At 42.6% G+C, this 14001-nt stretch overlaps 1 non-coding gene across 1 annotated transcript; it reads right to left on the minus strand.

Annotated features, from left to right (window-relative positions):
• Window positions 1-6417: 6417 nt before the first annotated feature.
• LOC145528021 (U6 spliceosomal RNA) lies at window positions 6418-6524 on the minus strand. Its single transcript, XR_014070100.1, has one exon. It is a non-coding gene; the product is annotated as a U6 spliceosomal RNA (small nuclear RNA).
• Window positions 6525-14001: the final 7477 nt, after the last annotated feature.

The following is a 14001-nucleotide window of genomic DNA, read 5'->3' on the forward strand; positions in this document are numbered from 1 at the left end:
ATGAATACCAAGAGGGATGGGGTGGCATGAATTGGGAGATCGGGATTGACATGTATACACTACGTATAAAATAGATAACTAATTGAGAACCTACTGTATAGCACAGGGAACTCTACTCAATGCTCTGCGATGACCTAAATGGAAAGGAAATCCAAAAAAGAAGAAATATATATGTGTTCAGTTCAGTCGCTCAGTCGTGTCTGACTCTTTGTGACCCCATGAACTGCAGCACACAAGGCTACCCTGTCCACTACCAACTCTCGGAGTTTACTCAAACTCATGTCCATTGAGTCGGTGATGCCATCCAGCCATCTTATCCTCTCGTCCCCTTCTCCTCCCTCCTCCTATCTTTCCCAGCATCAGGGTCTTTTCAAATAAGTCAGTTCTTCACATCAGGTGGCCAAAGTATTGGAGTTTCAGCTTCAACATCAGTCCTTCCAATGAATATTCAGGACTGATCTCCTTTAGGAGGGACTGGTTGGATCTCCTTGCAGTCCAAGGGACTCTCAAGAGTCTTCTCCAACACCACAGTTCAAAAGCATCAATTCTTCCGTGCTGAGCTTTCTTTATAGTCCAACTCTCACATATATGTGTATGTGTATGTACTATAGATAGATATAGATAGCTGATTCATTTTGCTGTACAGCAGAAACTAGTACAACATTGTGAAGCAACTATAATGCAATAAAAATTCATTTAAAAATAAGTAAAACATTTTTTAAAAGTAAATAATTAAGGTGATAAAAACACCAGCATGCCTGAAAATGAAAAAATAAAAGTACAAAAATACAAAAAGCAAGACAAAACAGAAAGTGGTGCTAGCAGACCAATGAAAGGACACTTGTTTAGAGTGTGAGAGCTGAAACAAGACAACAGAGTGTGGCCAAGACCTCAGCCAGGACACAAGCTTCAAGTAACTCAAACTTTTCACATGTCCAAGAATGACTGTGAAAGTACCAGGAGGATTGGTTTTGAATTAACAAATAAATGTTAGCAAGTAGGTGAATTTGAAAATTCGGAATCCACAAAGAATGAACATCGACTGTATGTCTGAATGTTGGCCTGTCCTTACTAGATGTGTGATCTCAGTGTCCTCTCAGATTCATCCTCCTCAGTCTTATTATGCGAGAATAATAAACGCATGGTAAGAATGTAGTAAGGATTAAATCAGATGAGATATGGTTGGCCAGAAGCCAACCTCATGTGACTCATGAGGGAGGCTCAGAGAGATGAAGTATTGTCACCAACCCCTGGTCCCTAGACACCAGAAGATTCAGCTTCCTTCCAAGCTCTCTCATCCATGAGCGTTCTTTCCAAATCCTGGAAAGCTAGTTATTGGCTTCTCAAGTTGTTCATTCTTTTTAAGTGATAAATAGCTGCTTATAGCAAACCCAGGTTATAGTTAAAATACTCCACTTTCCAGTTCAAATACCCAAAGAATCCAACTGACGGGATGCCCCAGAATTCTCACAATAATAATTTTCTGATAAATTCTAAACACTGACCTTGTTTGCATGATCTGAGCAATTGTATTATGCTTATACCCAGATTTTAACATCTCTGGATTAGAGAATGAATCCGTGTTTCAGGAGACATGGAATGTACCACCTGAAGAATCCAGTGATTCTGGTTAGCTGTTTTGGAGAACATGACCATGAGAAGCACACACAGTGTATTAGCCCAGGGTTCAACCAAGAACCCCCAGAAGATAATATTGGAGTTCTAATGTCCAGTACCTAAGGACACGTTTTGTGACCTTATTTGGAGATAGTGTTAAATACACTACAGAGGCAATCAAGTTAAAATGATATCATTAGTATGGGCCCTAATCCAATATGACTGATGTCCTTATAAAAGGGGACATTTGGAGAGAGAGATACGCGCATATGGAGAACGCCATGTGGACATGAAGGCAGAGACTGGAGTGATGCATCTTTTATGAACCAAAGGATGCTGAAGATGGCCAGCAAAACACCAGAAGCTAGAGGAGAGGCCTGGAGCAGGTTGTCCATCATTATCATCTTCATCCTCAGAAGGACTCAACCCTCCCAACACCTTCATCTCAGACCTGTAGGCTCAAGAACTGTGATGCAATAAATTTTTGTCTAAGTCACCCTGTCTGTGATATTTTATTATGGTAGATCTAGCAAGCTAATTCACCAGGAACTGGCTTACAGGATTTGGGGGCTGACTAAGAAAGTCTGTCTATAAGGCAGGTTGTCAGAAAGGGAAGATCACAGGACTCTGGAATTTCATGGATGTGGGCTGAGGCCATTCTCCACAAGCTGAGTTTCTTCTCTCTTCTGGGGAGGCTTCTGTGTTACGGCCTTTCCAACTAATGATGTCAGGCCCACTCAGACAAGCCAAGACAGTCTTCCTTACCTAAAGTCAACTGATTAGGGACTTTAATTACATCTGCAAAATCCCTTCATAGCAACATCTAGACTAATGTTTTACTGAATAACTGGAGGCTGTAGCCTGGCCAAGTTGCCGCATCAAAAAAGCCATCACATAGAGCTGGATGGGATGTGGTCATTGTCCCTTTGCTCAAAGCAGCACTGAAGTACTTTCAGTCATAGAATCAAATTCTCAATTCAAGTGACTCATTCAGTAGGGTTGGGTAAATAGTTCGCCAGCTCTGATCTGACTTACAAGATCCATCCGCTGGAAACAAAGTGAATGAACTGCTACGTCTGCATGCAGGTAAGCATTGAGGAGCTGTTCTTTCTTTTTTCCTTGTTTCCTCTGTAACATCACTGGCACCCACGTGTGACATCAGGTCCCTGTGGGAAACGTGATGAGGGGGCAGTAGAGGCTGAGGGTAAGGGAACTTTCAGATTGCCATTTTGATATTTTGTCAAAAGAAAAATCACCTTATTTTTAACTAAATTTTTTTTTAAATTTTATAAATGATCTGACACATGGAGCACAGAAAAACAAAGTGTGGTGGGTGAGTATTCCTTTTAACGAGGAGGGATAGAAGCTGTTTGAATTTTCTGGATTTTGATTTTGGGGGGTTTTTTGTTTTTTTTGGCTTCTTGGACGGCATGAGTCATAGAAACCCCAGGTGGAACCTCTTTGGGGTGTGTCTGCAGTGGTTCCTGCTCTTGGCCACCAGGGGAGATATACTCAACAAAGTCTCCTCTCAGCCTGAACTACACAGGGTATCTGCCAAGGAGTCTCATTACTACTCTTGGCTAGATTTTATTCATCATTTTATTCCCAGCACCTATCACAGTGCCCAGGACACAGGAAATGCCAAATAAATATTTGATTAATAAAATTAAATAATCCACAAATAGCTCCTGATAAAAAGCCCAGTAAGAGAGGCTTTCCTGGTTCCCTCTCATTGAACTCACACCTACTTTTGGAGGTTTCTTCCCTTATACAAATACACATAAAAACTTACGAAGGATAAGATAAAGAGTTTACATGTGTCCTGTTTTAAATAGCACACCTCTATTGGATTGCATAAGTTGTCCAATAAGCTATTTTGTCTTTCACTTTTATTTTGAAATTTTTCAAATCTACAGAACAGATGGAAGAATAATACAATGAACTCCTGTATATATTCCTCAACAGTTGACATTCTGTCACACTGTCTTGATACTGATTTGGTGTCCTCTCTGGATAAATCTCTGTACCAGAGCCCAGGGCGTGGGGGAGATAGGTACAGAGAACTACATAGGTACTAACCTAGATATCTTAAAGGGATTTATATCCTAATAATGAAAGTTACATGTACAGAGACAGAGTATGTGTGTGCTCATTCATATCTGACTCTTTGCAACCCCATGGACTGTAGTCCACCAGGCTCCTCTGTCCATGGAATTTTCCAGCAAGCACACTGGAGTGGGTTGCCATTTCCTATGTCAGGGAATAGAGTAGACTTAGGTAAAACTAAAAGCATTCAAAACTAATAGATGGTGTTAGATGTCAGGATAGCAGTTATGCTTCGGAGGCATAGTGACTGGACTGGACTCCTCAAGTGTCTTTAGAGATTCTAATAGTCTAAATCTTGATCTGGACTCCAGCTGTACTTCTTAGAAATTCATTTAAAGTGTTTTATTACTTGAGTATTCTGTGTGGATGTTACTTTAATAAAGTTGACAACAAATGGGGAAATGTGCACCAAAAACCACAATACAAGAAAATCCTGAATACCAGAAAATACAAGAAATGAATTCTGAGATGATTAGGACACTGCTGTTTGACTGGGGCTGTTTGATGAAGATAAATAGGATGTCAACTTTATTCCATACACTGTAGGGAACCCTTGGATGGTTGTAATCAGGGGAGTGATGTAATCAAAACAAGCACTGTTTGATGGTTAATTTGGGAGTGAGAGGAGGACAGGGAAAGATTAACCCCAGGGAGAGTAGGTCAGGTGAGCAGTGTTGAAGATCCAAGCCCAAAGACAAAAGGTGGATTCAAGATATATTGTGAATATAGGATCTAAAGGGTTTGAAGACTTGATAAGTGGGACCAAAAAAAAAAAAAGTCAAGAGTAAGCTTGATATTTTACTCTTGGGTAAAACAACATTTCTAGTTATATATAAGTTATATGTGTGTGTGTGTGTGTGTGTGTGTGTGTGTGTGTGTATATATGTAATTTCTAGAATTCAATAAGCATTTCTCATTATTTCCAGGTATTATTAGGGTTCCCAGTCCAAGGGAGATGCTCAGACCTGGACTTGATGGTGAGGAGGTTTCATGGGTAGCTAAGTTGTGTTTTGTTGGCCCCCTTCCAGGTGGGCTTTGCAGAGCCACTCTCTCTCCCCTTCCCAGGTCCCTTCCCAGCCAGACTGTGGGAGGCAGGAGGCCATGGTCAGTTCTTGGCCATAGCAGGTCAGTGTGCAGATTGCCACCAAGCATTGCTGGGAAGACCAGGTAGTCACCCTTGCTCGTTGCTTCACCAATACATAAGAACCCCTGGGGAACGGAGCATGGTGGAAGCTCATGGTTTAACTTGATTGATCATTAATTTTTCAGCTACCATCTCGGACATCCACTAGGGTCTGCTGCTGCTTCCCCATTCACCACCATCACAGGCAATCTGCTTCCCTGTCAGAACTTGAGTTCCCGAGTGCTTGGGAAATTTCGGCCCCTTCACACTATTTCACACTAAAATATGCTTCTAGTTAGTATATTTTAATTAAACAGGAGGCTTGTTGTTGGACAGAGATATATTTTATTATATCTTTCTTCCTAAGATCTTTAAATCAGAAATGAATATTGAATTTTGTGAAATATTTTTAGCATCTATTATAATGACTAAGTGATTCTCTCCTTTGACTTATTAGTATATTAAATCTATGTTAATAGATTTCCTAAGGGCTTCCCTGGTGGCTCAGATGGTAAAGAGCTGGTCTGCAAAGCAGGAGACTTGGGTTTGATCCTTGGATCAGGAACTTCTCCTGGAGAAGGAAATGGCAACCCACTCCAGTATTCTTGCCTGGAGAATCCCATGGACGGAGGAGCCTGGCAGATTTAACATTCCTACAATTCTGAATCACACTTGGACATGATACATTCATCTTTCAATGTACTGCTGGGCTCTGTTACTAATGTTTCATTCAGATTTTTGCATCAACATTCATAATTGAAATTGACTTACAGTGGAGGTTCTTAAAATGTGGTCTGGAGACTGATGGGGCTGTCCAAGATCTTTTTAGAGGGTCTGCAAGGTCAAAATGCTTTTCATAGTAATTGCTGTTCAGTTGCTAAGTTGTGTCCAACTCTTTGCCACCCTATGAACTGCAGCATGCCAGGCTTCCCTGTAATTCACTGTCTCCTGGAGTTTGCTCAAACTTATATCCACTGAGTCGGTAATGCCATCCAACCATCTCATCCTCTGTCACCCTCTTCTCCTGCCCTCAATCTTTCCCAGAATTCCCTGGTGGCTCAGATGGTAAATAATCTGCCTGCAATGCAGGAAACCCGTGTTCAATCCCTGGGTTGGGAAGATCCCCTGGAGAAGGGAATGGCTACCCACTCCAGTATTTTCGCCTGGAGAATTCCATGGACAAAGGAGCCTGGCAGGCTACAGTCAGTGGCTTCACAGAGAGTCAGACATGACTAAGGGACTAACACTTTCATAGTAATACTAAGACATATCATCCTCTTTCACTCCCATTCTCTCAGGAATGTGTCATAGAGTTGACCAGTGAAAATTCGATACATGAAGCAGGGCATCCAAAGCCAATGCTCTGGGATAACCCAGAGGGATAGGGTGGAGAGGGGGGTGGAAGTGGGGTTCAGAAGGGGGGACACAGGTATACCCGTGGCTGACGCATGTTGGTGTATGGCAAAAACCATCACAATATTGGAAAGTAATTATCCTCCAATTAAAATAATTAATAATAAAAAAATCACAGATATGGCCTCATTAAGAAAATATGCGGTTAGGGGACTTCCCTGGTGATTCAATGGCTCACAAATTTGTGTGTCAGCCTTGCACAGGAGCCATGCTAATCTTCTCTGTATTGTTCCAATTTTAGTATATGTGCTGCCAAAGTGAGCACCATGTCTGTGATTTCTCTTCTCACTTTCTAGTTACCTGGGTGGTGAAAGCAAGCATCCATGATTTGGCCAATGGCTCCCCTCAGGTAAGAGGCCTGAAGCCTCCCTTCTCTCCAGCCAGCCTGGCCACCAGCATCACTGTGACTGCCGCAGCCCCACAGATCATGGGCCTCCCACAGCATTGATCAGAGGTTGGTCATTCATAGATGTTTCTGGCACAGAGTACAGGATTTGGACTGAGTCTTCCTTCTTTTTATAAAGAGAGAAACAGGATTTAAGAGCCCATTCCAAGCTTGTCAATAGCGTCTAGCTTCACAGTCGAGGCCCTCTTCCTCTCCTGGGAATCCTCCACTGCCCACGGGCCAGCTTTCCCTTGTTTCCTGCCCCTTAAGACTGTAGACCAAGCCACAGTCATTTAGGAATCCCTCCCTGATGCCCTTGTCTGCCTGGAGCCATGTGGGCACTTACAAGGGGCAGTCTGGCACCATCCCACGTGGTGAACAGGTACCCTCACTTCATGCTGCTTCCTTTTCAGGGGGAATTCAAACACCCAAGCTCCATGAGCCTCCCTCCTTCCATGGGTTTATGTAACACTCCTTTTGTCTTATTAAAAAAGGTCTGTCACATAACTCGCAAGCCACCCTGCCTCCTGCAGCACCCCTGTGGACTACGACTTGGCACCACCACAGCTGGTAGACTTGCTTCACTTGAATCACCACCTTCTTCTAGTCCGAGTGCCTGAGAGAGGCGATGGGCAGCTGCTTCCAGGGTGGGGCATGGCTACAGGATGGGGGCCCTCATCCAGGTCTGCGATCGGCCTCACACGAGTGTCCCAGGAACCTTCCATCCCCACAGCCCTTCACGGACTCCTGACTTGCACACCTGCTCTCAGCGTTTCTCACACTGCCCCTGACGTGTGAACAGGTGAGGACCCTTACCCTGTGTTCACGAAAAGGAGCTGAGGCGTATAAAGTTGAAGTGACAGAGTCAGACAGCTGCAGAGACAGAGCCTGCACTAGGCTCAGCTCAGGCCCAGGCATCCTTGCACGGCCCCGCTTTGGGACTGACTCCGCACTGCCCTGGTGCTGTGCCACCCTTCCCACCCCACAACTGACCCCTTGTTCATTCATTATTTTCCTTGGTCATGGGCAAGTCTTCACTGAGCGCCATCTTTTTGCCGGACTCTCAGTTAGGCTCTGGGGATGCAAAAGCACATAAAACAACCCGTGATTTCTAGCATAGGGTTTACGAAGGGTGCGCAACTGTCCTCAGTACAAGGTGATAAACGCTGTGACATATGTGAGAACTGTGTTCAGAGGGAACAAAGAGAAGGGAGTGACTTCCTAGAACTATCAGGGAAGGCTTAACTAAGGATTAGACACTTATACTGGGTCTTAAAAGAATCAGAAGATATTTAGGGAAACAGAAGGGAAGGCTTTCCATTCAGAGGGACTGGCATGAACAAAGGGTCAGAAAGGCTGCACAGAGGGATAGTCAGGGCAAAGGGGGCAGTCCTATGAATCTAGCGCTTTGACAGGGGGAATTGAGTGGAGATTACCTTAAATTACAGCCTGAGTTCTGGTTGTAAAGAGTCTTATGTTGGTGCTAAAGATGTTAGACTCTATCTTGTAGTCAAGAGATGGAAACTATTGCCCTTCTAGCACAGGGGGGTGGAAAGACCTGTACTAAAGAAAAACTACTCTGACAGTAGAGAAGATGCATAGACGTAAGAGCCCAAATAAAATATGCTGAGGACTACAAGGGTGACAAAAAGGAAAAAATAGTTTCAAAAAACATTGTGTCCACAGATTCAATAAGATTTGATGACCAGTAATGCTTAAAATGGAGGAAAGAAAAAGTCACACACATACTCAAATAACTTCCAGGTACCTGACTCAAGTGATTGTGTAGATAAAAGCTAACCATAATAGTTGTTTACCACTAGTGCCACCCAGGAAGCTCAAACCATAATAATAGTTGGCATTGATTCCTTACTCTGGGCCAAACCCTTTATGTGCATATAATCCTCTCAGTAAACCTGAGAAATTGGTACTATTCTTAACCCTAATTTTACAGATGAAGAGACCGAAGCTCAGTGATCAATTTCTTTGCTCCAGTAAGTGGCCTAATAGGGATTCCAAGCCAGGACTGTCTGAAATCAGAACTTGGTGCTCCTAACCACTGTACTATACTGCCTCTGCATGTACTCTTGGCCCAAAAAAGAAATATCATAGCAGAAGCAGATGTGGGGAGGGTGTGAGGGGTACAGATGAATTAAGTTTGTATCGGGTAACTTTAAAGATACTTGTGGGATGTCCAGCTACAGATGTCTAGGGATTAGGAAAACAGCCAGGGGTGATGTGATTTGAGAGGTAGCAGATACGGGTGAGGGTGAGGGTTGCAGCCTTGGAAAAGGCTATTTTCAGAGGGAAAAGGAGCAAAGGGAGAGAGGGGAAGCTGAGGAAAGGCTGAAGGAGTGAGCTGAAGGAGTGAGCAGAAGGGAGAAGCAGGACAGAGCATGGAAGCTGGGGAGAGAGCTTAGGTTTCAAGAAGGTCAATAATGTAAAATGCTGGACAAAACCTAGTCCTGTAAGAATGGGGAAAGAGGTCTTTTGATTTGGCCATTGGCAGCTTGTGGGTAATCTCAGTAAGTCAAGATTCCATGGTCTGATGGCTCAAGAAGGAGAATAAACAGGAGCTGACAAAGAAGCCACAAGAGAGATAGACTTCCCTTTCTGAAGAATGGTCTCCAAGTACAGTGGCTAGTCTCTGGGCTACTGATGCTCCTGGCTTCAGGATTCATGGATGTAGACTAGCATACTAGCATGATCCTAATAGCCACTTATTTCTCAGCCTTACTCTTTGAAGGGACTGTATTAAAATCATGTAGTAGGTCCTCTCTCTTGTTCTTACAGCGATCACTTCTTATAAATGTTTTGGGTAATATAATTTTCTTTGACAGCTTGCCAAGAAACATCACACACCTTTTAATTCACACAGTAGAATCCTCTTTCCCTTTGTCTTTACAAATAAAATGCCCAAATATCCCCTAAAAATGTACTCTGCCATTTTTTTTCTAGACATAAATTGTTCTTAGCAAAGAGATTTCTTGCCTTCAAGGTGGAGAGAAGTCCAAGTTACTGCAGCTTAGCATCGTCATCCTTGCCTCTGAAGCCTGCCAGGCGTTTGTGTGTCCCTCTCTCCATGGATGCTGTGGACAGCGCTGTAGCTGGCTTCCCTTCTCGGGGAGGCAAGGATTCCTGCTGGTACGCTCTCCACCCACCATCTCTCTCCTCTCTCACAATGCTCATGGGGGGACTGGGGAGCTGGCAGCCTGTGGGAAAGATTCTGGTTGTCACCTAGTGGCTTGGTAAGGGGGCCTCTGGTGGAGCTGCTGGAACTCTGGGAGGTTAGAATCTTCAGGATGCTCAGGGAACCTCTGTAGACAGTTTTAAGGATCTTCTTTTGAGAATGGAATAGTGCTTTATAAAAGCATTTATTTAGGATTTTCAGAAACATCCCACTCCAGATAGGAAATAAGGAAAAGGATCTTCCTTTTATATTCTCAGGGTTTCAGTTTTCTTTCTCCTTGCTTCCAGAATCAGATCACTACTGATTGCAGCACAGAGTAGGGCAGGCAAATCTATGGCTTCAAAAGATCTATTTCATCCTATTTGGAGAGGTAGACTATAGTCAATAAATCATGCATTTATTGGAATAATTCTCACCAGACTTATTATTAACATATGTAAAATTTGTATGTTAATAATTGCGGTTTCCCAGGTGGTGCAGTGGTAAAATAATCCACCTTCCAATGCAGGAGATGCAAGAGATGCAGGTTCTATCCCTGGGTCAGTTTACTGGAGCTGGGAGCAGGGAGGGAGGGATGGGGAGTTATTGTTTAAAAATTATATAGTTTCAGTTTTGCAAGATGAAAAAAAGTTATGGAGAAGGATGGTGATGTTGGTTGCACAATAATAATGTATTTAATACCACTGAACTGTACACTTGAAATGGTTAGGATGGTAACTTTTATGTTATGTGTATTTTACTACATTTTTTTAATTGGAAAAAAAGAATGGAAGACACCATGAATGTCTCAAAATTGACCCCTTAAAATGATTAAGTTTGTGTCATCTCCTCAGACTTTTTATACCTGAATCATTCTCTCTCAATATAAACTCTTTCTCGGGAATCTCTTCAGCCCTAAGCAAATAGATGTCTGCTAATTCCATCCCACCCCTGTTCAAACATCCCTGGAAGAGTCTGCAACCACTTGGACTCAAGCTGAAACCCATTCCTACATAAAAAAATTAACTATGTCCTATAGATACTCCATACACCATAATTATTGGGATTAATTTCTATGTTACACACAAGATTCTGGGCACAAGATCAAAAAGTAAGAAGAAAGAAGCAAGAAAAAAGCTCTTAATGCCTGTTGAAGCTTGATTTAAGAGCCAATGAAAGAAATGTTTCTGTTTCAGGGAGGGTGTCTGGCTCCTCAAACGAAGTCCTGGAGGTGCCCAACGAGTCCAGGTCCTCAGCCCTGTCAGACCAGAAACTCAACTGTGTCAAGGTTTTCTTGGTGAGGAGGCTCTCGGAAACGAGTTCCAGGATCAACAGAAGGATATATAAACACAAAGGTGGGTGTTAATGCAGGGCTGGGGCAGTTCACTTCTAATGAATAGAATATGTGATATGAGATATGCACATCCACTCTTCCCAACTTCTGCTGCCAAGCTTTTTTGAAGGACAACAGAGACCAGGCATCACCCTCAGGGGCAGCCCCGTCACCCTTCCAGTAAGCAGAACGCTCTGATGCCAAGCAGGGTAGCAAACACCAGAGTTGAGCCCTGCTCTCTGACTTCCCTTCGCTCAGGCCTCATGACTACCTGTCTCATGTTAACAGTCTGTCTTCAGGATAGACTGTATAACCATAGACACAGAGTGATGCTACGCACAGTATACTGCACCCTACACAATGTGATCAGATTCGGGTATTCCCTAATATCCACAATCATCTATTTATAAACAGTGTCCTGGATTGTAATGAGACTAGCCCAGTGCCTGCATATAGTAGACACTCAATGATGGTTAATAAAGTGCCACCTGTTACAGAAAGCTAGTCTCGCTCATTATGCGTCAATTCAGGTCATCCTTGGGAGTTCTAGGGCCACATGAGTTTGCCGCTGTAGACAACCAACACACATAGTAGGCATTCTAGTTTTCTCAGAATAATATTTGCTTTGGACAATATACATTAACAAAAGTGGAATAAGGAAGATTTGAACTACTGTTACACGACTGTATTGTTCTCAGGTGTTTGCATCCTGAAAACCCATTCCAACAAGACTATGGTTCCAAATTGTTTTGAATGAAATCAAATTGACTTGAAATAAGATTATGAACATGACAATGTATTTGAAATAATAAGTTTACTCAAAAATAAGTATTTCGAACCACTGCTGTTTATCAATAATTTTAATACACTCTGGAGTATTTCATATATCTTTTCATATCTTGAAAAAGTTTTGGTCTTTTTTTCCTAACTTAAGGGGTGGGGAGGCTGACTTGCTTTTATGCCACTAATTCCTGCCCAGCTCATAATATAAATGTCCAGAATAAGAACTCTAAAATAATGTATTGCAAGGGGATAGTAGGGATTTTCTTTTTGATAGGATATGGGTGCTCTTTAGGCTCTTCTTAGATTTCTCTCTTCATTTAATCAATCAGCATTTGGTAAGTGGCTCTATCTGCACCACGTATCTAGTCACAAGGGATACTTCAGTGAGCAAAAGGGACAAAAATCTAGTGGAGATGGGGAGGCAGACAATAAAGAAATAAAAAAATATATATAGCAATTGGTAATAAATGATAGAGTGAAATAAATCAGGGACGAGCGATAGTGAATGCCAAATAGAAGGATGTTTGCAATTTAAAAAAATCTATGGTCCAGGGAAAACTGATAAGGAGACATCTGAGAAAAGACCTGAAGGTGGTGAGGTGAAGGCTAGGCAGATATCTGGAGACTAAAGCACTCCAGCCACAGAGAATGGCCAGTGCTAAAGACCTGAGGTGGGAGCATGTCTGAGACATACAGAAACCCACCAGAAGGTCAGTATGCCAGGAGAGGCATGAACACAGGGAGATCAGAGAAGTTAGGCAGGAAAGCAGCTTGTGTGGGACCTTATGGGCTAGTGAAAAGACATTGGGTTTTACTCCAAGTGAAAAGACATCAAGTGGAGAAGCAGGGCCTCAACCCATTTAAACAAGTTCACTCTTGCTCCTATGTTGAAACTAGACTGCTGGGAGAAGGCATGGGACAAAGCAAGGAGATCAGTTGGGAGACTATAGCAATAACCAGAGTAAAAAAACTGACATCTGAGTGGAAGCGGTGGACATGGTGAAAAGTAGATAGACATTGAACTAAGAGCCAACACGACTTCCAGAGAGATTGAATTAAGGTATGAAAGGAGAAGTAAAAAATGACCCCAGTGGTTTTGGCCTGAGCAACTGGCAGTACAATGCTGCCATTTCCTGAAATGAGATGTTTTGAACAATGTACACTAACCAACATGGCAAAGAAAGGATCTGAACTATTTACATATTACTATATTGATCTTGGATGTTCTCCTCCTGAGATAACTTCCTTAGATGCTTATAAGGCACAGGATTCTGGGGGAGGATTGTGACTTTGTATCTGATCACGTTAAGTCTGAATTGCCTATTGCCATTCAAGAGGAGATATCAAGTGGACAGTTGAATATATGAACATGGAATTCAGGGGGAAAGGTCCAGCCTGCATATGTAGAATAAGCATATTGTTGATATTTAAACTGTCATAGGACAAGATCGCCAAGGAAGCTGAGATTTGAGTTCTGGAGCACTTCAATGTTTACAGGGGGTAGAAACGAGAAGGAATTGTTGGAGAACTGATCATTAGGTTTTGCACCATTGGCATATTGAAATCTCAACAATGGTGGCGAGAGTGAAAGCTTTTTTGGAGTAGACTCAAGAGAGAATTGGATAGACAGAATTGAAGATAACATGTACAGGTAACTCCTTCAAGAAATTTTATTGTAACTGGAAACTCAAAATGGAATAGCATCTCAATGTAGGTATGGAAGTCAAGAGATTTATGACTTTTTAAAAATTTGATTTATTTTTGGCTATGTTGGGTCTTCATTGATGGCTATGAGTTTTCTCTAGTTTCAGAGAGTGGGAGCTACTCTTTGTTGGGGTGCACAGGGTTCTCGTTGTGTGGTTTCTCTTGTTGCTGAACATGGGCTCTAGGCATGGGCTTCAGCAATTGCAGCATGCGAACACAGTATTTGTAGCTTGAGGGCTCTAGAGGTGTGTCCTGTGCATTGGCAGGTGGATTCTCAACCACTGGATCACCAATTTTTTTAACATGAGAAAAATTACAGACAACATGTACTGTGCCAGGAATTGTCAAGCAGAGAGCAGGAACTGATA

Source organism: Giraffa tippelskirchi, chromosome 11, assembly GCF_054371585.1.
Source record: "Giraffa tippelskirchi isolate mGirTip1 chromosome 11, T2T-mGirTip1v1.2.pri, whole genome shotgun sequence".
Taxonomy (NCBI): Eukaryota; Metazoa; Chordata; class Mammalia; order Artiodactyla; family Giraffidae; genus Giraffa; species Giraffa tippelskirchi.